Genomic DNA, 26152 nt, shown 5'->3' on the forward strand with positions numbered 1-26152 from the left:
TAATCCACAGACTACTCCCCTATGACGCACTACACACAACACACAGCCACAAGCAGGCAGTATAGAGCACACACAGGTGCACGCAGACAGCTCGAAAAATCACACCCAAAATACACACTCACAGAACACATCAGACGCAACGCAAAACTTACATCACACAGAATGCTCAAAATACAGAGACCACCCAACATCTATCCTGTATGTAACACACAGAAAGCATATAGACAGCGCTCACACAACCCAGAACACAGTACACAACAGAAAGCAGAAAGACCAGACGCAGTACACATGAAACACGACGACGGAAGGCAGACAACAGAAACACAACACACACACAAACACCAACGGATAACTCATAAAAAATGACAAGATATACAACACACAAAGAACCACTCAGTGCACAGAACACACAGCTCACGACCACACCCATGACACATTGCACGCCACACAGAGAAAGTATGCAGAACAATGTACTCAACAAGCAGCAAAGAACCCATAACACACATTGTACATTCACAACACACACCACATATACAAGCACCAGTAGAACACTCATAAAAAATGACAAAATGTACAACACACAAGGAACCGCTCAATGCACACAACTCACAACCACGCACGTCACACATTGCACGCCACACGGAGAAAATTACACAGAGCAGTGAACTCGACACGCAGTAAAGATCCCACACCACACGTAGTACCTACTCTACACACACAACATGGACAACACACACAAAATAAACAAGGCCCACATATCACAGTCAACACAAGCCCAAACACACAAGAACACACAGCACACACAGCACAGCCAAACGGAATACACACAGAATCACAACACAAACACCACAAATCATTCACTACCGCATATCAACCACAAATACAGCACACTACACGAAAGAATTCCAGAAAGCACAACACGCACGGATCAAACACGCACAATACACAGTAATAAACACATAACACACAACGCACACAGCAAGACATAAAAAAAAGAAGCAGAAACGACACACAGCACACACAACACAACACACACAAAATGTGCATCACAACAGCGCAGACAACACTCACTACATACAACACTCGCAGAACATACAACACACCGGCCACACACAACACACATGGAGAGCACCAACACAACACATACAACGCACACGAAAAACACCCACAACACGCCAAAGAGTTTACATACAACCTCTCAACACACAAACATCGCCTCACCCTAAACAACAAACCCCACACACACCGAGCACATGACTGCACACAATACCCATGAACCACGGTTCTCAGAGTAAACACAACACACACAGTGAGGGACACTGACCAAGCATGACCACACACAGTACACACATCACAAATTACACTCAATACTCAAACAGCGAACCCCACACACCACCTGTCAAACACAAACCCACGGTAATCACAACCACATGCAGAACCCGCACCACACACAACACATGCGAAATGACATGGAAGAAATACACAAACCACAAAAGAACACCGAATTTATGAAACACATTTCACAGACTGCACACACCACACAAAACACACATAAAACATACAGCACACAGGGCCTCACAGAACGCACAATGCGAAGCACACAACCTACATACAAAGCACGTCAGACAGAGCACACAATTAATATCCCACTCAACACGTAAAGCACACAGAGGACACAACACAAAGCACAATATGCCAAACAGATTAGGATACACCCAACACACATGCAACTGAGAGCACAATACGTTGCACATCACGGAACACACGTGCGGTCCCATCACACACTAAACATGAAACAGAAAACCATTCACAGACCACATAACATTCCCGACCGTGAACACAACATGCTACAAAAAAGTCACCAAACGTACGACACACAAAGACACACTCCAAGCACGCAACACCCAGCGCAGGACCGCCCACAGACACACCAGTCTCACGGCCCTCCACAGAGCAATACACACAGAACATACCCTACAAACAACAAAGTACCCAAACTGCACACCTCACAATCGCAACAGTCACAACACAGAAAGAACACAACACACGGGAAACACACGCTCAGACACATAAACACTGCCATGCACATTAAGCCAGCAGACCACAGACATCAGAGCTAAAAACACACCATAACGCAGTATGCAAAACGCAACACAACACAGAATACACACCCAATCACACAACAAACACCACAACCCATGCCCTACAGTATAAACAAAAGACGAACGACGCACTTCACACATGACACAAAACCCACAAACACAAAGGACCACACAGAAAGACGCACAACGCAAACATCGCACACAACACACACATTAAAAGAAACACATCAACACATTGCCGCAACACACAAAATAATACACAAATTACAGAGCAATACATCACACAACACACAAACATCACACACAATTTATACATCACACCTCATAACACACACAACAACCTGCAGTAACAACACAACACACAGACCGATGCAACCACTACATACCATACGTAAAGCCACACGCTCAAGGAATAACCACAATAAACTTAAGTAAACTCCCACAAACACAAAGACAGAGGACACACACAAACTCAGCACGCTAAAAGCACAACAGATGAAACAACATACAGCACAAACATCACAGGACATAAAGGCACACGATTCTCAGACACCACGGTTAGCCATATACACACCACACACACAATGAGGTACACGACACGAGCAAAACCACATACAGATAACACGTGTCCCCTCACACACTTAATCAATCACACACACAGCCTCTCAAACACAGCCAAACACGTATCAGAATCACATATGCATCACACACAGAAAACATACAAAACCACATGAAAGCAAACAACCAAGAATAAAGGCCGATAGCACACTTTTCTAACACTGAACACCCCACTCACAACCGCACGCAGACACCCCACACGCATGTATACACGGGCACCTTTACGCAATGCGCGCACAAACACACACACACACACAACATAAAGTAAAAACACAACAGTCACAGGGCGCACACCAGACACAACAGAGCACATGTTTCTCCTAAAACACACAAGTCACATTTGCAAGAGTACATGCACCACGCACCGTGAGGAACACCAAACACAACCACACACAGGTGACATATCTCACTTCGCAAACATAACAAGCACCCTCACATCACAACTCAAACACAACCATACGCAAATCACAATCACATACGGAAAACACACACAAAACAAATCCCTAGGCAAAACACACACAACCCACAAAGAAGACAAAGAGCGCACATTGCATACACTACACTCTGCAAGCACAACCACGCACAGACACAAAACACGTACATCCTCACGCAGGAGCACAACGCAGAGCACACACACAACACAGAAACACGCGAAACAAGGGTCCCAAGACACAGACCACACACCTCAAGGCACATAACTGCTCACAAAACACACACGGAAAACACTGCACAGACTACGTACTGCACACACCATGAGACATACTGAACAAGCGAAACCGCACAGTCAACACTTCTGATATCACGTGCATAACTCAAACAGCCAAACACACACACACAACCTCTCTAACACAACCACACACAAATCACAAACTCCACACATAAGACGGACACAACACATACTAATAATCCACAGACTACTCCCCTATGACGCACTACACACAACACACAGCCACAAGCAGGCAGTATAGAGCACACACAGGTGCACGCAGACAGCTCGAAAAATCACACCCAAAATACACACTCACAGAACACATCAGACGCAACGCAAAACTTACATCACACAGAATGCTCAAAATACAGAGACCACCCAACATCTATCCTGTATGTAACACACAGAAAGCATATAGACAGCGCTCACACAACCCAGAACACAGTACACAACAGAAAGCAGAAAGACCAGACGCAGTACACATGAAACACGACGACGGAAGGCAGACAACAGAAACACAACACACACACAAACACCAACGGATAACTCATAAAAAATGACAAGATATACAACACACAAAGAACCACTCAGTGCACAGAACACACAGCTCACGACCACACCCATGACACATTGCACGCCACACAGAGAAAGTATGCAGAACAATGTACTCAACAAGCAGCAAAGAACCCATAACACACATTGTACATTCACAACACACACCACATATACAAGCACCAGTAGAACACTCATAAAAAATGACAAAATGTACAACACACAAGGAACCGCTCAATGCACACAACTCACAACCACGCACGTCACACATTGCACGCCACACGGAGAAAATTACACAGAGCAGTGAACTCGACACGCAGTAAAGATCCCACACCACACGTAGTACCTACTCTACACACACAACATGGACAACACACACAAAATAAACAAGGCCCACAGATCACAGTCAACACAAGCCCAAACACACAAGAACACACAGCACACACAGCACAGCCAAACGGAATACACACAGAATCACAACACAAACACCACAAATCATTCACTACCGCATATCAACCACAAATACAGCACACTACACGAAAGAATTCCAGAAAGCACAACACGCACGGATCAAACACGCACAATACACAGTAATAAACACATAACACACAACGCACACAGCAGACATAAAAAAAAGAAGCAGAAACGACACACAGCACACACAACACAACACACACAAAATGTGCATCACAACAGCGCAGACAACACTCACTACATACAACACTCGCAGAACATACAACACACCGGCCACACACAACACACATGGAGAGCACCAACACAACACATACAACGCACACGAAAAACACCCACAACACGCAAAGAGTTTACATACAACCTCTCAACACACAAACATCGCCTCACCCTAAACAACAAACCCCACACACACCGAGCACATGACTGCACACAATACCCATGAACCACGGTTCTCAGAGTAAACACAACACACACAGTGAGGGACACTGACCAAGCATGACCACACACAGTACACACATCACAAATTACACTCAATACTCAAACAGCGAACCCCTCACACCACCTGTCAAACACAAACCCACGGTAATCACAACCACATGCAGAACCCGCCACCACACACAACACATGCGAAATGACATTGAAGAAATACACAAACCACAAAAGAACACCGAATTTATGAAACACATTTCACAGACTGCACACACCACACAAAACACACATAAAACATACAGCACACAGGGCCTCACAGAACGCACAATGCGAAGCACACAACCTACATACAAAGCACGTCAGACAGAGCACACAATTAATATCCCACTCAACACGTAAAGCACACAGAGGACACAACACAAAGCACAATATGCCAAACAGATTAGGATACACCCAACACACATGCAACTGAGAGCACAATACGTTGCACATCACGGAACACACGTGCGGTCCCATCACACACTAAACATGAAACAGAAAACCATTCACAGACCACATAACATTCCCGACCGTGAACACAACATGCTACAAAAAAGTCACCAAACGTACGACACACAAAGACACACTCCAAGCACGCAACACCCAGCGCAGGACCGCCCACAGACACACCAGTCTCACGGCCCTCCACAGAGCAATACACACAGAACATACCCTACAAACAACAAAGTACCCAAACTGCACACCTCACAATCGCAACAGTCACAACACAGAAAGAACACAACACACGGGAAACACACGCTCAGACACATAAACACTGCCATGCACATTAAGCCAGGCAGACCACAGACATCAGAGCTAAAAACACACCATAACGCAGTATGACAAAACGCAACACAACACAGAATACACACCCAATCACACAACAAACACCACAACCCATGCCCTACAGTATAAACAAAAGACGAACGACGCACTTCACACATGACACAAACCCACAAACACAAAGGACCACACAGAAAGACGCACAACGCAAACATCGCACACAACACACACATTAAAAGAAACACATCAACACATGCCGCAACACACAAAATATACACAAATTACAGAGCAATACATCACACAACACACAAACATCACACACAATTTATACATCACACCTCATAACACACACAACAACCTGCAGTAACAACACAACACACAGACCGATGCAACCACTACATACCATACGTAAAGCCACACGCTCAAGGAATAACCACAATAAACTTAAGTAAACTCCCACAAACACAAAGACAGAGGACACACACAAACTCAGCACGCTAAAAGCACACAGATGAAACAACATACAGCACAAACATCACAGGACATAAAGGCACACGATTCTCAGACACCACGGTTAGCCATATACACACCACACACACAATGAGGTACACGACACGAGCAAAACCACATACAGATAACACGTGTCCCCTCACACACTTAATCAATCACACACACAGCCTCTCAAACACAGCCAAACACGTATCAGAATCACATATGCATCACACACAGAAAACATACAAAACCACATGAAAGCAAACAACCAAGAATAAAGGCCGATAGCACACTTTTCTAACACTGAACACCCCACTCACAACCGCACGCAGACACCCCACACGCATGTATACACGGGCACCTTTACGCAATGCGCGCACAACACACACACACACACAACATAAAGTAAAAACACAACAGTCACAGGGCGCACACCAGACACAACAGAGTACATGTTTCTCCTAAAACACACAAGTCACATTTGCAAGAGTACATGCACCACGCACCGTGAGGACACAAACACAACACAACACAGCACAGGTGACATATCTCACTTCGCAAACATAACAAGCACCCTCACATCACAACTCAAACACAACCATACGCAAATCACAATCACATACGGAAAACACACACAAAACAAATCCCTAGGCAAAACACACACAACCCACAAAGAAGACAAAGAGCGCACATTGCATACACTACACTCTGCAAGCACAACCACGCACAGACACAAAACACGTACATCCTCACGCAGGAGCACAACGCAGAGCACACACACAACACAGAAACACGCGAAACAAGGGTCCCAAGACACAGACCACACACCTCAAGGCACATAACTGCTCACAAAACACACACGGAAAACACTGCACAGACTACGTACTGCACACACCATGAGACATACTGAACAAGCGAAACCGCACAGTCAACACTTCTGATATCACGTGCATAACTCAAACAGCCAAACACACACACACAACCTCTCTAACACAACCACACAGAATCTACAACACAAACTCCACACATAAGACGGACACAACACATACTAATAATCCACAGACTACTCCCCCTATGACGCACTACACACAACACACACAGCCACAAGCAGGCAGTATAGAGCACACACAGGTGCACGCAGACAGCTCGAAAAATCACACCAAAAATACACACTCACAGAACACATCAGACGCAACGCAAAACTTACATCACACAGAATGCTCAAAATTACAGAGACCACCCAACATCTATCCTGTATGTAACACACAGAAAGCATATAGACAGCGCTCACACAACCCAGAACACAGTACACAACAGAAAGCAGAAAGACCAGACGCGAGTACACATGAAACACGACGACGGAAGGCAGACAACAGAAACACAACACACACACAAACACCAACGATAACTCATAAAAAATGACAAGATATACAACACACAAAGAGCACAGAACACACAGCTCACGACCACACCCATGACACATTGCACGCCACACAGAGAAAGTATGCAGAACAATGTACTCAACAAGCAGCAAAGAACCCATAACACACATTGTACATTCACAACACACACCACATATACAAGCACCAGTAGAACACTCATAAAAAATGACAAAATGTACAACACACAAGGAACCGCTCAATGCACACAACTCACAACCACGCACGTCACACATTGCACGCCACACGGAGAAAATTACACAGAGCAGTGAACTCGACACGCAGTAAAGATCCCACACCACACGTAGTACCTACTCTACACACACAACATGGACAACACACACAAAATAAACAAGGCCCACAGATCACAGTCAACACAAGCCCAAACACACAAGAACACACAGCACACACAGCACAGCCAAACGGAATACACACAGAATCACAACACAAACACCACAAATCATTCACTACCGCATATCAACCACAAATACAGCACACTACACGAAAGAATTCCAGAAAGCACAACACGCACGGATCAAACACGCACAATACACAGTAATAAACCCATAACACACAACGCACACAGCAAGACATAAAAAAAAGAAGCAGAAACGACACACAGCACACACAACACAACACACACAAAATGTGCATCACAACAGCGCAGACAACACTCACTACATACAACACTCGCAGAACATACAACACACCGGCCACACACAACACACATGGAGAGCACCAACACAACACATACAACGCACACGAAAAACACCCACAACACGCCAAAGAGTTTACATACAACCTCTCAACACACAAACATCGCCTCACCCTAAACAACAAACCCCACACACACCGAGCACATGACTGCACACAATACCCATGAACCACGGTTCTCAGAGTAAACACAACACACACAGTGAGGGACACTGACCAAGCATGACCACACACAGTACACACATCACAAATTACACTCAATACTCAAACAGCGAACCCCACACACCACCTGTCAAACACAAACCCACGGTAATCACAACCACATGCAGAACCCGCACCACACACAACACATGCGAAATGACATGGAAGAAATACACAAACCACAAAAGAACACCGAATTTATGAAACACATTTCACAGACTGCACACACCACACAAAACACACATAAAACATACAGCACACAGGGCCTCACAGAACGCACAATGCGAAGCACACAACCTACATACAAAGCACGTCAGACAGAGCACACAATTAATATCCCACTCAACACGTAAAGCACACAGAGGACACAACACAAAGCACAATATGCCAAACAGATTAGGATACACCCAACACACATGCAACTGAGAGCACAATACGTTGCACATCACGGAACACACGTGCGGTCCCATCACACACTAAACATGAAACAGAAAACCATTCACAGACCACATAACATTCCCGACCATGAACACAACATGCTACAAAAAAGTCACCAAACGTACGACACACAAAGACACACTCCAAGCACGCAACACCCAGCGCAGGACCGCCCACAGACACACCAGTCTCACGGCCCTCCACAGAGCAATACACACAGAACATACCCTACAAACAACAAAGTACCCAAACTGCACACCTCACAATCGCAACAGTCACAACACAGAAAGAACACAACACACGGGAAACACACGCTCAGACACATAAACACTGCCATGCACATTAAGCCAGCAGACCACAGACATCAGAGCTAAAAACACACCATAACGCAGTATGCAAAACGCAACACAACACAGAATACACACCCAATCACACAACAAACACCACAACCCATGCCCTACAGTATAAACAAAAGACGAACGACGCACTTCACACATGACACAAAACCCACAAACACAAAGGACCACACAGAAAGACGCACAACGCAAACATCGCACACAACACACACATTAAAAGAAACACATCAACACATTGCCGCAACACACAAAATAATACACAAATTACAGAGCAATACATCACACAACACACAAACATCACACACAATTTATACATCACACCTCATAACACACACAACAACCTGCAGTAACAACACAACACACAGACCGATGCAACCACTACATACCATACGTAAAGCCACACGCTCAAGGAATAACCACAATAAACTTAAGTAAACTCCCACAAACACAAAGACAGAGGACACACACAAACTCAGCACGCTAAAAGCACAACAGATGAAACAACATACAGCACAAACATCACAGGACATAAAGGCACACGATTCTCAGACACCACGGTTAGCCATATACACACCACACACACAATGAGGTACACGACACGAGCAAAACCACATACAGATAACACGTGTCCCCTCACACACTTAATCAATCACACACACAGCCTCTCAAACACAGCCAAACACGTATCAGAATCACATATGCATCACACACAGAAAACATACAAAACCACATGAAAGCAAACAACCAAGAATAAAGGCCGATAGCACACTTTTCTAACACTGAACACCCCACTCACAACCGCACGCAGACACCCCACACGCATGTATACACGGGCACCTTTACGCAATGCGCGCACAAACACACACACACACACAACATAAAGTAAAAACACAACAGTCACAGGGCGCACACCAGACACAACAGAGCACATGTTTCTCCTAAAACACACAAGTCACATTTGCAAGAGTACATGCACCACGCACCGTGAGGAACACCAAACACAACCACACACAGGTGACATATCTCACTTCGCAAACATAACAAGCACCCTCACATCACAACTCAAACACAACCATACGCAAATCACAATCACATACGGAAAACACACACAAAACAAATCCCTAGGCAAAACACACACAACCCACAAAGAAGACAAAGAGCGCACATTGCATACACTACACTCTGCAAGCACAACCACGCACAGACACAAAACACGTACATCCTCACGCAGGAGCACAACGCAGAGCACACACACAACACAGAAACACGCGAAACAAGGGTCCCAAGACACAGACCACACACCTCAAGGCACATAACTGCTCACAAAACACACACGGAAAACACTGCACAGACTACGTACTGCACACACCATGAGACATACTGAACAAGCGAAACCGCACAGTCAACACTTCTGATATCACGTGCATAACTCAAACAGCCAAACACACACACACAACCTCTCTAACACAACCACACACAAATCACAAACTCCACACATAAGACGGACACAACACATACTAATAATCCACAGACTACTCCCCTATGACGCACTACACACAACACACACAGCCACAAGCAGGCAGTATAGAGCACACACAGGTGCACGCAGACAGCTCGAAAAATCACACCCAAAATACACACTCACAGAACACATCAGACGCAACGCAAAACTTACATCACACAGAATGCTCAAAATACAGAGACCACCCAACATCTATCCTGTATGTAACACACAGAAAGCATATAGACAGCGCTCACACAACCCAGAACACAGTACACAACAGAAAGCAGAAAGACCAGACGCAGTACACATGAAACACGACGACGGAAGGCAGACAACAGAAACACAACACACACACAAACACCAACGGATAACTCATAAAAAATGACAAGATATACAACACACAAAGAACCACTCAGTGCACAGAACACACAGCTCACGACCACACCCATGACACATTGCACGCCACACAGAGAAAGTATGCAGAACAATGTACTCAACAAGCAGCAAAGAACCCATAACACACATTGTACATTCACAACACACACCACATATACAAGCACCAGTAGAACACTCATAAAAAATGACAAAATGTACAACACACAAGGAACCGCTCAATGCACACAACTCACAACCACGCACGTCACACATTGCACGCCACACGGAGAAAATTACACAGAGCAGTGAACTCGACACGCAGTAAAGATCCCACACCACACGTAGTACCTACTCTACACACACAACATGGACAACACACACAAAATAAACAAGGCCCACAGATCACAGTCAACACAAGCCCAAACACACAAGAACACACAGCACACACAGCACAGCCAAACGGAATACACACAGAATCACAACACAAACACCACAAATCATTCACTACCGCATATCAACCACAAATACAGCACACTACACGAAAGAATTCCAGAAAGCACAACACGCACGGATCAAACACGCACAATACACAGTAATAAACACATAACACACAACGCACACAGCAAGACATAAAAAAAAGAAGCAGAAACGACACACAGCACACACAACACAACACACACAAAATGTGCATCACAACAGCGCAGACAACACTCACTACATACAACACTCGCAGAACATACAACACACCGGCCACACACAACACACATGGAGAGCACCAACACAACACATACAACGCACACGAAAAACACCCACAACACGCCAAAGAGTTTACATACAACCTCTCAACACACAAACATCGCCTCACCCTAAACAACAAACCCCACACACACCGAGCACATGACTGCACACAATACCCATGAACCACGGTTCTCAGAGTAAACACAACACACACAGTGAGGGACACTGACCAAGCATGACCACACACAGTACACACATCACAAATTACACTCAATACTCAAACAGCGAACCCCACACACCACCTGTCAAACACAAACCCACGGTAATCACAACCACATGCAGAACCCGCACCACACACAACACATGCGAAATGACATGGAAGAAATACACAAACCACAAAAGAACACCGAATTTATGAAACACATTTCACAGACTGCACACACCACACAAAACACACATAAAACATACAGCACACAGGGCCTCACAGAACGCACAATGCGAAGCACACAACCTACATACAAAGCACGTCAGACAGAGCACACAATTAATATCCCACTCAACACGTAAAGCACACAGAGGACACAACACAAAGCACAATATGCCAAACAGATTAGGATACACCCAACACACATGCAACTGAGAGCACAATACGTTGCACATCACGGAACACACGTGCGGTCCCATCACACACTAAACATGAAACAGAAAACCATTCACAGACCACATAACATTCCCGACCGTGAACACAACATGCTACAAAAAAGTCACCAAACGTACGACACACAAAGACACACTCCAAGCACGCAACACCCAGCGCAGGACCGCCCACAGACACACCAGTCTCACGGCCCTCCACAGAGCAATACACACAGAACATACCCTACAAACAACAAAGTACCCAAACTGCACACCTCACAATCGCAACAGTCACAACACAGAAAGAACACAACACACGGGAAACACACGCTCAGACACATAAACACTGCCATGCACATTAAGCCAGCAGACCACAGACATCAGAGCTAAAAACACACCATAACGCAGTATGCAAAACGCAACACAACACAGAATACACACCCAATCACACAACAAACACCACAACCCATGCCCTACAGTATAAACAAAAGACGAACGACGCACTTCACACATGACACAAAACCCACAAACACAAAGGACCACACAGAAAGACGCACAACGCAAACATCGCACACAACACACACATTAAAAGAAACACATCAACACATTGCCGCAACACACAAAATAATACACAAATTACAGAGCAATACATCACACAACACACAAACATCACACACAATTTATACATCACACCTCATAACACACACAACAACCTGCAGTAACAACACAACACACAGACCGATGCAACCACTACATACCATACGTAAAGCCACACGCTCAAGGAATAACCACAATAAACTTAAGTAAACTCCCACAAACACAAAGACAGAGGACACACACAAACTCAGCACGCTAAAAGCACAACAGATGAAACAACATACAGCACAAACATCACAGGACATAAAGGCACACGATTCTCAGACACCACGGTTAGCCATATACACACCACACACACAATGAGGTACACGACACGAGCAAAACCACATACAGATAACACGTGTCCCCTCACACACTTAATCAATCACACACACAGCCTCTCAAACACAGCCAAACACGTATCAGAATCACATATGCATCACACACAGAAAACATACAAAACCACATGAAAGCAAACAACCAAGAATAAAGGCCGATAGCACACTTTTCTAACACTGAACACCCCACTCACAACCGCACGCAGACACCCCACACGCATGTATACACGGGCACCTTTACGCAATGCGCGCACAAACACACACACACACACAACATAAAGTAAAAACACAACAGTCACAGGGCGCACACCAGACACAACAGAGCACATGTTTCTCCTAAAACACACAAGTCACATTTGCAAGAGTACATGCACCACGCACCGTGAGGAACACCAAACACAACCACACACAGGTGACATATCTCACTTCGCAAACATAACAAGCACCCTCACATCACAACTCAAACACAACCATACGCAAATCACAATCACATACGGAAAACACACACAAAACAAATCCCTAGGCAAAACACACACAACCCACAAAGAAGACAAAGAGCGCACATTGCATACACTACACTCTGCAAGCACAACCACGCACAGACACAAAACACGTACATCCTCACGCAGGAGCACAACGCAGAGCACACACACAACACAGAAACACGCGAAACAAGGGTCCCAAGACACAGACCACACACCTCAAGGCACATAACTGCTCACAAAACACACACGGAAAACACTGCACAGACTACGTACTGCACACACCATGAGACATACTGAACAAGCGAAACCGCACAGTCAACACTTCTGATATCACGTGCATAACTCAAACAGCCAAACACACACACACAACCTCTCTAACACAACCACACACAAATCACAAACTCCACACATAAGACGGACACAACACATACTAATAATCCACAGACTACTCCCCTATGACGCACTACACACAACACACACAGCCACAAGCAGGCAGTATAGAGCACACACAGGTGCACGCAGACAGCTCGAAAAATCACACCCAAAATACACACTCACAGAACACATCAGACGCAACGCAAAACTTACATCACACAGAATGCTCAAAATACAGAGACCACCCAACATCTATCCTGTATGTAACACACAGAAAGCATATAGACAGCGCTCACACAACCCAGAACACAGTACACAACAGAAAGCAGAAAGACCAGACGCAGTACACATGAAACACGACGACGGAAGGCAGACAACAGAAACACAACACACACACAAACACCAACGGATAACTCATAAAAAATGACAAGATATACAACACACAAAGAACCACTCAGTGCACAGAACACACAGCTCACGACCACACCCATGACACATTGCACGCCACACAGAGAAAGTATGCAGAACAATGTACTCAACAAGCAGCAAAGAACCCATAACACACATTGTACATTCACAACACACACCACATATACAAGCACCAGTAGAACACTCATAAAAAATGACAAAATGTACAACACACAAGGAACCGCTCAATGCACACAACTCACAACCACGCACGTCACACATTGCACGCCACACGGAGAAAATTACACAGAGCAGTGAACTCGACACGCAGTAAAGATCCCACACCACACGTAGTACCTACTCTACACACACAACATGGACAACACACACAAAATAAACAAGGCCCACAGATCACAGTCAACACAAGCCCAAACACACAAGAACACACAGCACACACAGCACAGCCAAACGGAATACACACAGAATCACAACACAAACACCACAAATCATTCACTACCGCATATCAACCACAAATACAGCACACTACACGAAAGAATTCCAGAAAGCACAACACGCACGGATCAAACACGCACAATACACAGTAATAAACACATAACACACAACGCACACAGCAAGACATAAAAAAAAGAAGCAGAAACGACACACAGCACACACAACACAACACACACAAAATGTGCATCACAACAGCGCAGACAACACTCACTACATACAACACTCGCAGAACATACAACACACCGGCCACACACAACACACATGGAGAGCACCAACACAACACATACAACGCACACGAAAAACACCCACAACACGCCAAAGAGTTTACATACAACCTCTCAACACACAAACATCGCCTCACCCTAAACAACAAACCCCACACACACCGAGCACATGACTGCACACAATACCCATGAACCACGGTTCTCAGAGTAAACACAACACACACAGTGAGGGACACTGACCAAGCATGACCACACACAGTACACACATCACAAATTACACTCAATACTCAAACAGCGAACCCCACACACCACCTGTCAAACACAAACCCACGGTAATCACAACCACATGCAGAACCCGCACCACACACAACACATGCGAAATGACATGGAAGAAATACACAAACCACAAAAGAACACCGAATTTATGAAACACATTTCACAGACTGCACACACCACACAAAACACACATAAAACATACAGCACACAGGGCCTCACAGAACGCACAATGCGAAGCACACAACCTACATACAAAGCACGTCAGACAGAGCACACAATTAATATCCCACTCAACACGTAAAGCACACAGAGGACACAACACAAAGCACAATATGCCAAACAGATTAGGATACACCCAACACACATGCAACTGAGAGCACAATACGTTGCACATCACGGAACACACGTGCGGTCCCATCACACACTAAACATGAAACAGAAAACCATTCACAGACCACATAACATTCCCGACCGTGAACACAACATGCTACAAAAAAGTCACCAAACGTACGACACACAAAGACACACTCCAAGCACGCAACACCCAGCGCAGGACCGCCCACAGACACACCAGTCTCACGGCCCTCCACAGAGCAATACACACAGAACATACCCTACAAACAACAAAGTACCCAAACTGCACACCTCACAATCGCAACAGTCACAACACAGAAAGAACACAACACACGGGAAACACACGCTCAGACACATAAACACTGCCATGCACATTAAGCCAGCAGACCACAGACATCAGAGCTAAAAACACACCATAACGCAGTATGCAAAACGCAACACAACACAGAATACACACCCAATCACACAACAAACACCACAACCCATGCCCTACAGTATAAACAAAAGACGAACGACGCACTTCACACATGACACAAAACCCACAAACACAAAGGACCACACAGAAAGACGCACAACGCAAACATCGCACACAACACACACATTAAAAGAAACACATCAACACATTGCCGCAACACACAAAATAATACACAAATTACAGAGCAATACATCACACAACACACAAACATCACACACAATTTATACATCACACCTCATAACACACACAACAACCTGCAGTAACAACACAACACACAGACCGATGCAACCACTACATACCATACATAAAGCCACACGCTCAAGGAATAACCACAATAAACTTAAGTAAACTCCCACAAACACAAAGACAGAGGACACACACAAACTCAGCACGCTAAAAGCACAACAGATGAAACAACATACAGCACAAACATCACAGGACATAAAGGCACACGATTCTCAGACACCACGGTTAGCCATATACACACCACACACACAATGAGGTACACGACACGAGCAAAACCACATACAGATAACACGTGTCCCCTCACACACTTAATCAATCACACACACAGCCTCTCAAACACAGCCAAACACGTATCAGAATCACATATGCATCACACACAGAAAACATACAAAACCACATGAAAGCAAACAACCAAGAATAAAGGCCGATAGCACACTTTTCTAACACTGAACACCCCACTCACAACCGCACGCAGACACCCCACACGCATGTATACACGGGCACCTTTACGCAATGCGCGCACAAACACACACACACACACAACATAAAGTAAAAACACAACAGTCACAGGGCGCACACCAGACACAACAGAGCACATGTTTCTCCTAAAACACACAAGTCACATTTGCAAGAGTACATGCACCACGCACCGTGAGGAACACCAAACACAACCACACACAGGTGACATATCTCACTTCGCAAACATAACAAGCACCCTCACATCACAACTCAAACACAACCATACGCAAATCACAATCACATACGGAAAACACACACAAAACAAATCCCTAGGCAAAACACACACAACCCACAAAGAAGACAAAGAGCGCACATTGCATACACTACACTCTGCAAGCACAACCACGCACAGACACAAAACACGTACATCCTCACGCAGGAGCACAACGCAGAGCACACACACAACACAGAAACACGCGAAACAAGGGTCCCAAGACACAGACCACACACCTCAAGGCACATAACTGCTCACAAAACACACACGGAAAACACTGCACAGACTACGTACTGCACACACCATGAGACATACTGAACAAGCGAAACCGCACAGTCAACACTTCTGATATCACGTGCATAACTCAAACAGCCAAACACACACACACAACCTCTCTAACACAACCACACACAAATCACAAACTCCACACATAAGACGGACACAACACATACTAATAATCCACAGACTACTCCCCTATGACGCACTACACACAACACACACAGCCACAAGCAGGCAGTATAGAGCACACACAGGTGCACGCAGACAGCTCGAAAAATCACACCCAAAATACACACTCACAGAACACATCAGACGCAACGCAAAACTAACATCACACAGAATGCTCAAAATACAGAGACCACCCAACATCTATCCTGTATGTAACACACAGAAAGCATATAGACAGCGCTCACACAACCCAGAACACAGTACACAACAGAAAGCAGAAAGACCAGACGCAGTACACATGAAACACGACGACGGAAGGCAGACAACAGAAACACAACACACACACAAACACCAACGGATAACTCATAAAAAATGACAAGATATACAACACACAAAGAACCACTCAGTGCACAGAACACACAGCTCACGACCACACCCATGACACATTGCACGCCACACAGAGAAAGTATGCAGAACAATGTACTCAACAAGCAGCAAAGAACCCATAACACACATTGTACATTCACAACACACACCACATATACAAGCACCAGTAGAACACTCATAAAAAATGACAAAATGTACAACACACAAGGAACCGCTCAATGCACACAACTCACAACCACGCACGTCACACATTGCACGCCACACGGAGAAAATTACACAGAGCAGTGAACTCGACACGCAGTAAAGATCCCACACCACACGTAGTACCTACTCTACACACACAACATGGACAACACACACAAAATAAACAAGGCCCACAGATCACAGTCAACACAAGCCCAAACACACAAGAACACACAGCACACACAGCACAGCCAAACGGAATACACACAGAATCACAACACAAACACCACAAATCATTCACTACCGCATATCAACCACAAATACAGCACACTACACGAAAGAATTCCAGAAAGCACAACACGCACGGATCAAACACGCACAATACACAGTAATAAACACATAACACACAACGCACACAGCAAGACATAAAAAAAAGAAGCAGAAACGACACACAGCACACACAACACAACACACACAAAATGTGCATCACAACAGCGCAGACAACACTCACTACATACAACACTCGCAGAACATACAACACACCGGCCACACACAACACACATGGAGAGCACCAACACAACACATACAACGCACACGAAAAACACCCACAACACGCCAAAGAGTTTACATACAACCTCTCAACACACAAACATCGCCTCACCCTAAACAACAAACCCCACACACACCGAGCACATGACTGCACACAATACCCATGAACCACGGTTCTCAGAGTAAACACAACACACACAGTGAGGGACACTGACCAAGCATGACCACACACAGTACACACATCACAAATTACACTCAATACTCAAACAGCGAACCCCACACACCACCTGTCAAACACAAACCCACGGTAATCACAACCACATGCAGAACCCGCACCACACACATCACATGCGAAATGACATGGAAGAAATACACAAACCACAAAAGAACACCGAATTTATGAAACACATTTCACAGACTGCACACACCACACAAAACACACATAAAACATACAGCACACAGGGCCTCACAGAACGCACAATGCGAAGCACACAACCTACATACAAAGCACGTCAGACAGAGCACACAATTAATATCCCACTCAACACGTAAAGCACACAGAGGACACAACACAAAGCACAATATGCCAAACAGATTAGGATACACCCAACACACATGCAACTGAGAGCACAATACGTTGCACATCACGGAACACACGTGCGGTCCCATCACACACTAAACATGAAACAGAAAACCATTCACAGACCACATAACATTCCCGACCGTGAACACAACACGCTACAAAAAAGTCACCAAACGTACGACACACAAAGACACACTCCAAGCACGCAACACCCAGCGCAGGACCGCCCACAGACACACCAGTCTCACGGCCCTCCACAGAGCAATACACACAGAACATACCCTACAAACAACAAAGTACCCAAACTGCACACCTCACAATCGCAACAGTCACAACACAGAAAGAACACAACACACGGGAAACACACGCTCAGACACATAAACACTGCCATGCACATTAAGCCAGCAGACCACAGACATCAGAGCTAAAAACACACCATAACGCAGTATGCAAAACGCAACACAACACAGAATACACACCCAATCACACAACAAACACCACAACCCATGCCCTACAGTATAAACAAAAGACGAACGACGCACTTCACACATGACACAAAACCCACAAACACAAAGGACCACACAGAAAGACGCACAACGCAAACATCGCACACAACACACACATTAAAAGAAACACATCAACACATTGCCGCAACACACAAAATAATACACAAATTACAGAGCAATACATCACACAACACACAAACATCACACACAATTTATACATCACACCTCATAACACACACAACAACCTGCAGTAACAACACAACACACAGACCGATGCAACCACTACATACCATACATAAAGCCACACGCTCAAGGAATAACCACAATAAACTTAAGTAAACTCCCACAAACACAAAGACAGAGGACACACACAAACTCAGCACGCTAAAAGCACAACAGATGAAACAACATACAGCACAAACATCACAGGACATAAAGGCACACGATTCTCAGACACCACGGTTAGCCATATACACACCACACACACAATGAGGTACACGACACGAGCAAAACCACATACAGATAACACGTGTCCCCTCACACACTTAATCAATCACACACACAGCCTCTCAAACACAGCCAAACACGTATCAGAATCACATATGCATCACACACAGAAAACATACAAAACCACATGAAAGCAAACAACCAAGAATAAAGGCCGATAGCACACTTTTCTAACACTGAACACCCCACTCACAACCGCACGCAGACACCCCACACGCATGTATACACGGGCACCTTTACGCAATGCGCGCACAAACACACACACACACACAACATAAAGTAAAAACACAACAGTCACAGGGCGCACACCAGACACAACAGAGCACATGTTTCTCCTAAAACACACAAGTCACATTTGCAAGAGTACATGCACCACGCACCGTGAGGAACACCAAACACAACCACACACAGGTGACATATCTCACTTCGCAAACATAACAAGCACCCTCACATCACAACTCAAACACAACCATACGCAAATCACAATCACATACGGAAAACACACACAAAACAAATCCCTAGGCAAAACACACACAACCCACAAAGAAGACAAAGAGCGCACATTGCATACACTACACTCTGCAAGCACAACCACGCACAGACACAAAACACGTACATCCTCACGCAGGAGCACAACGCAGAGCACACACACAACACAGAAACACGCGAAACAAGGGTCCCAAGACACAGACCACACACCTCAAGGCACATAACTGCTCACAAAACACACACGGAAAACACTGCACAGACTACGTACTGCACACACCATGAGACATACTGAACAAGCGAAACCGCACAGTCAACACTTCTGATATCACGTGCATAACTCAAACAGCCAAACACACACACACAACCTCTCTAACACAACCACACACAAATCACAAACTCCACACATAAGACGGACACAACACATACTAATAATCCACAGACTACTCCCCTATGACGCACTACACACAACACACACAGCCACAAGCAGGCAGTATAGAGCACACACAGGTGCACGCAGACAGCTCGAAAAATCACACCCAAAATACACACTCACAGAACACATCAGACGCAACGCAAAACTAACATCACACAGAATGCTCAAAATACAGAGACCACCCAACATCTATCCTGTATGTAACACACAGAAAGCATATAGACAGCGCTCACACAACCCAGAACACAGTACACAACAGAAAGCAGAAAGACCAGACGCAGTACACATGAAACACGACGACGGAAGGCAGACAACAGAAACACAACACACACACAAACACCAACGGATAACTCATAAAAAATGACAAGATATACAACACACAAAGAACCACTCAGTGCACAGAACACACAGCTCACGACCACACCCATGACACATTGCACGCCACACAGAGAAAGTATGCAGAACAATGTACTCAACAAGCAGCAAAGAACCCATAACACACATTGTACATTCACAACACACACCACATATACAAGCACCAGTAGAACACTCATAAAAAATGACAAAATGTACAACACACAAGGAACCGCTCAATGCACACAACTCACAACCACGCACGTCACACATTGCACGCCACACGGAGAAAATTACACAGAGCAGTGAACTCGACACGCAGTAAAGATCCCACACCACACGTAGTACCTACTCTACACACACAACATGGACAACACACACAAAATAAACAAGGCCCACAGATCACAGTCAACACAAGCCCAAACACACAAGAACACACAGCACACACAGCACAGCCAAACGGAATACACACAGAATCACAACACAAACACCACAAATCATTCACTACCGCATATCAACCACAAATACAGCACACTACACGAAAGAATTCCAGAAAGCACAACACGCACGGATCAAACACGCACAATACACAGTAATAAACACATAACACACAACGCACACAGCAAGACATAAAAAAAAGAAGCAGAAACGACACACAGCACACACAACACAACACACACAAAATGTGCATCACAACAGCGCAGACAACACTCACTACATACAACACTCGCAGAACATACAACACACCGGCCACACACAACACACATGGAGAGCACCAACACAACACATACAACGCACACGAAAAACACCCACAACACGCCAAAGAGTTTACATACAACCTCTCAACACACAAACATCGCCTCACCCTAAACAACAAACCCCACACACACCGAGCACATGACTGCACACAATACCCATGAACCACGGTTCTCAGAGTAAACACAACACACACAGTGAGGGACACTGACCAAGCATGACCACACACAGTACACACATCACAAATTACACTCAATACTCAAACAGCGAACCCCACACACCACCTGTCAAACACAAACCCACGGTAATCACAACCACATGCAGAACCCGCACCACACACATCACATGCGAAATGACATGGAAGAAATACACAAACCACAAAAGAACACCGAATTTATGAAACACATTTCACAGACTGCACACACCACACAAAACACACATAAAACATACAGCACACAGGGCCTCACAGAACGCACAATGCGAAGCACACAACCTACATACAAAGCACGTCAGACAGAGCACACAATTAATATCCCACTCAACACGTAAAGCACACAGAGGACACAACACAAAGCACAATATGCCAAACAGATTAGGATACACCCAACACACATGCAACTGAGAGCACAATACGTTGCACATCACGGAACACACGTGCGGTCCCATCACACACTAAACATGAAACAGAAAACCATTCACAGACCACATAACATTCCCGACCGTGAACACAACACGCTACAAAAAAGTCACCAAACGTACGACACACAAAGACACACTCCAAGCACGCAACACCCAGCGCAGGACCGCCCACAGACACACCAGTCTCACGGCCCTCCACAGAGCAATACACACAGAACATACCCTACAAACAACAAAGTACCCAAACTGCACACCTCACAATCGCAACAGTCACAACACAGAAAGAACACAACACACGGGAAACACACGCTCAGACACATAAACACTGCCATGCACATTAAGCCAGCAGACCACAGACATCAGAGCTAAAAACACACCATAACGCAGTATGCAAAACGCAACACAACACAGAATACACACCCAATCACACAACAAACACCACAACCCATGCCCTACAGTATAAACAAAAGACGAACGACGCACTTCACACATGACACAAAACCCACAAACACAAAGGACCACACAGAAAGACGCACAACGCAAACATCGCACACAACACACACATTAAAAGAAACACATCAACACATTGCCGCAACACACAAAATAATACACAAATTACAGAGCAATACATCACACAACACACAAACATCACACACAATTTATACATCACACCTCATAACACACACAACAACCTGCAGTAACAACACAACACACAGACCGATGCAACCACTACATACCATACGTAAAGCCACACGCTCAAGGAATAACCACAATAAACTTAAGTAAACTCCCACAAACACAAAGACAGAGGACACACACAAACTCAGCACGCTAAAAGCACAACAGATGAAACAACATACAGCACAAACATCACAGGACATAAAGGCACACGATTCTCAGACACCACGGTTAGCCATATACACACCACACACACAATGAGGTACACGACACGAGCAAAACCACATACAGATAACACGTGTCCCCTCACACACTTAATCAATCACACACACAGCCTCTCAAACACAGCCAAACACGTATCAGAATCACATATGCATCACACACAGAAAACATACAAAACCACATGAAAGCAAACAACCAAGAATAAAGGCCGATAGCACACTTTTCTAACACTGAACACCCCACTCACAACCGCACGCAGACACCCCACACGCATGTATACACGGGCACCTTTACGCAATGCGCGCACAAACACACACACACACACAACATAAAGTAAAAACACAACAGTCACAGGGCGCACACCAGACACAACAGAGCACATGTTTCTCCTAAAACACACAAGTCACATTTGCAAGAGTACATGCACCACGCACCGTGAGGAACACCAAACACAACCACACACAGGTGACATATCTCACTTCGCAAACATAACAAGCACCCTCACATCACAACTCAAACACAACCATACGCAAATCACAATCACATACGGAAAACACACACAAAACAAATCCCTAGGCAAAACACACACAACCCACAAAGAAGACAAAGAGCGCACATTGCATACACTACACTCTGCAAGCACAACCACGCACAGACACAAAACACGTACATCCTCACGCAGGAGCACAACGCAGAGCACACACACAACACAGAAACACGCGAAACAAGGGTCCCAAGACACAGACCACACACCTCAAGGCACATAACTGCTCACAAAACACACACGGAAAACACTGCACAGACTACGTACTGCACACACCATGAGACATACTGAACAAGCGAAACCGCACAGTCAACACTTCTGATATCACGTGCATAACTCAAACAGCCAAACACACACACACAACCTCTCTAACACAACCACACACAAATCACAAACTCCACACATAAGACGGACACAACACATACTAATAATCCACAGACTACTCCCCTATGACGCACTACACACAACACACACAGCCACAAGCAGGCAGTATAGAGCACACACAGGTGCACGCAGACAGCTCGAAAAATCACACCCAAAATACACACTCACAGAACACATCAGACGCAACGCAAAACTAACATCACACAGAATGCTCAAAATACAGAGACCACCCAACATCTATCCTGTATGTAACACACAGAAAGCATATAGACAGCGCTCACACAACCCAGAACACAGTACACAACAGAAAGCAGAAAGACCAGACGCAGTACACATGAAACACGACGACGGAAGGCAGACAACAGAAACACAACACACACACAAACACCAACGGATAACTCATAAAAAATGACAAGATATACAACACACAAAGAACCACTCAGTGCACAGAACACACAGCTCACGACCACACCCATGACACATTGCACGCCACACAGAGAAAGTATGCAGAACAATGTACTCAACAAGCAGCAAAGAACCCATAACACACATTGTACATTCACAACACACACCACATATACAAGCACCAGTAGAACACTCATAAAAAATGACAAAATGTACAACACACAAGGAACCGCTCAATGCACACAACTCACAACCACGCACGTCACACATTGCACGCCACACGGAGAAAATTACACAGAGCAGTGAACTCGACACGCAGTAAAGATCCCACACCACACGTAGTACCTACTCTACACACACAACATGGACAACACACACAAAATAAACAAGGCCCACAGATCACAGTCAACACAAGCCCAAACAC

The sequence above is a fragment of the Manis pentadactyla genome, chromosome 4, assembly GCF_030020395.1.
Source record: "Manis pentadactyla isolate mManPen7 chromosome 4, mManPen7.hap1, whole genome shotgun sequence".
Lineage (NCBI taxonomy): Eukaryota > Metazoa > Chordata > Mammalia > Pholidota > Manidae > Manis > Manis pentadactyla.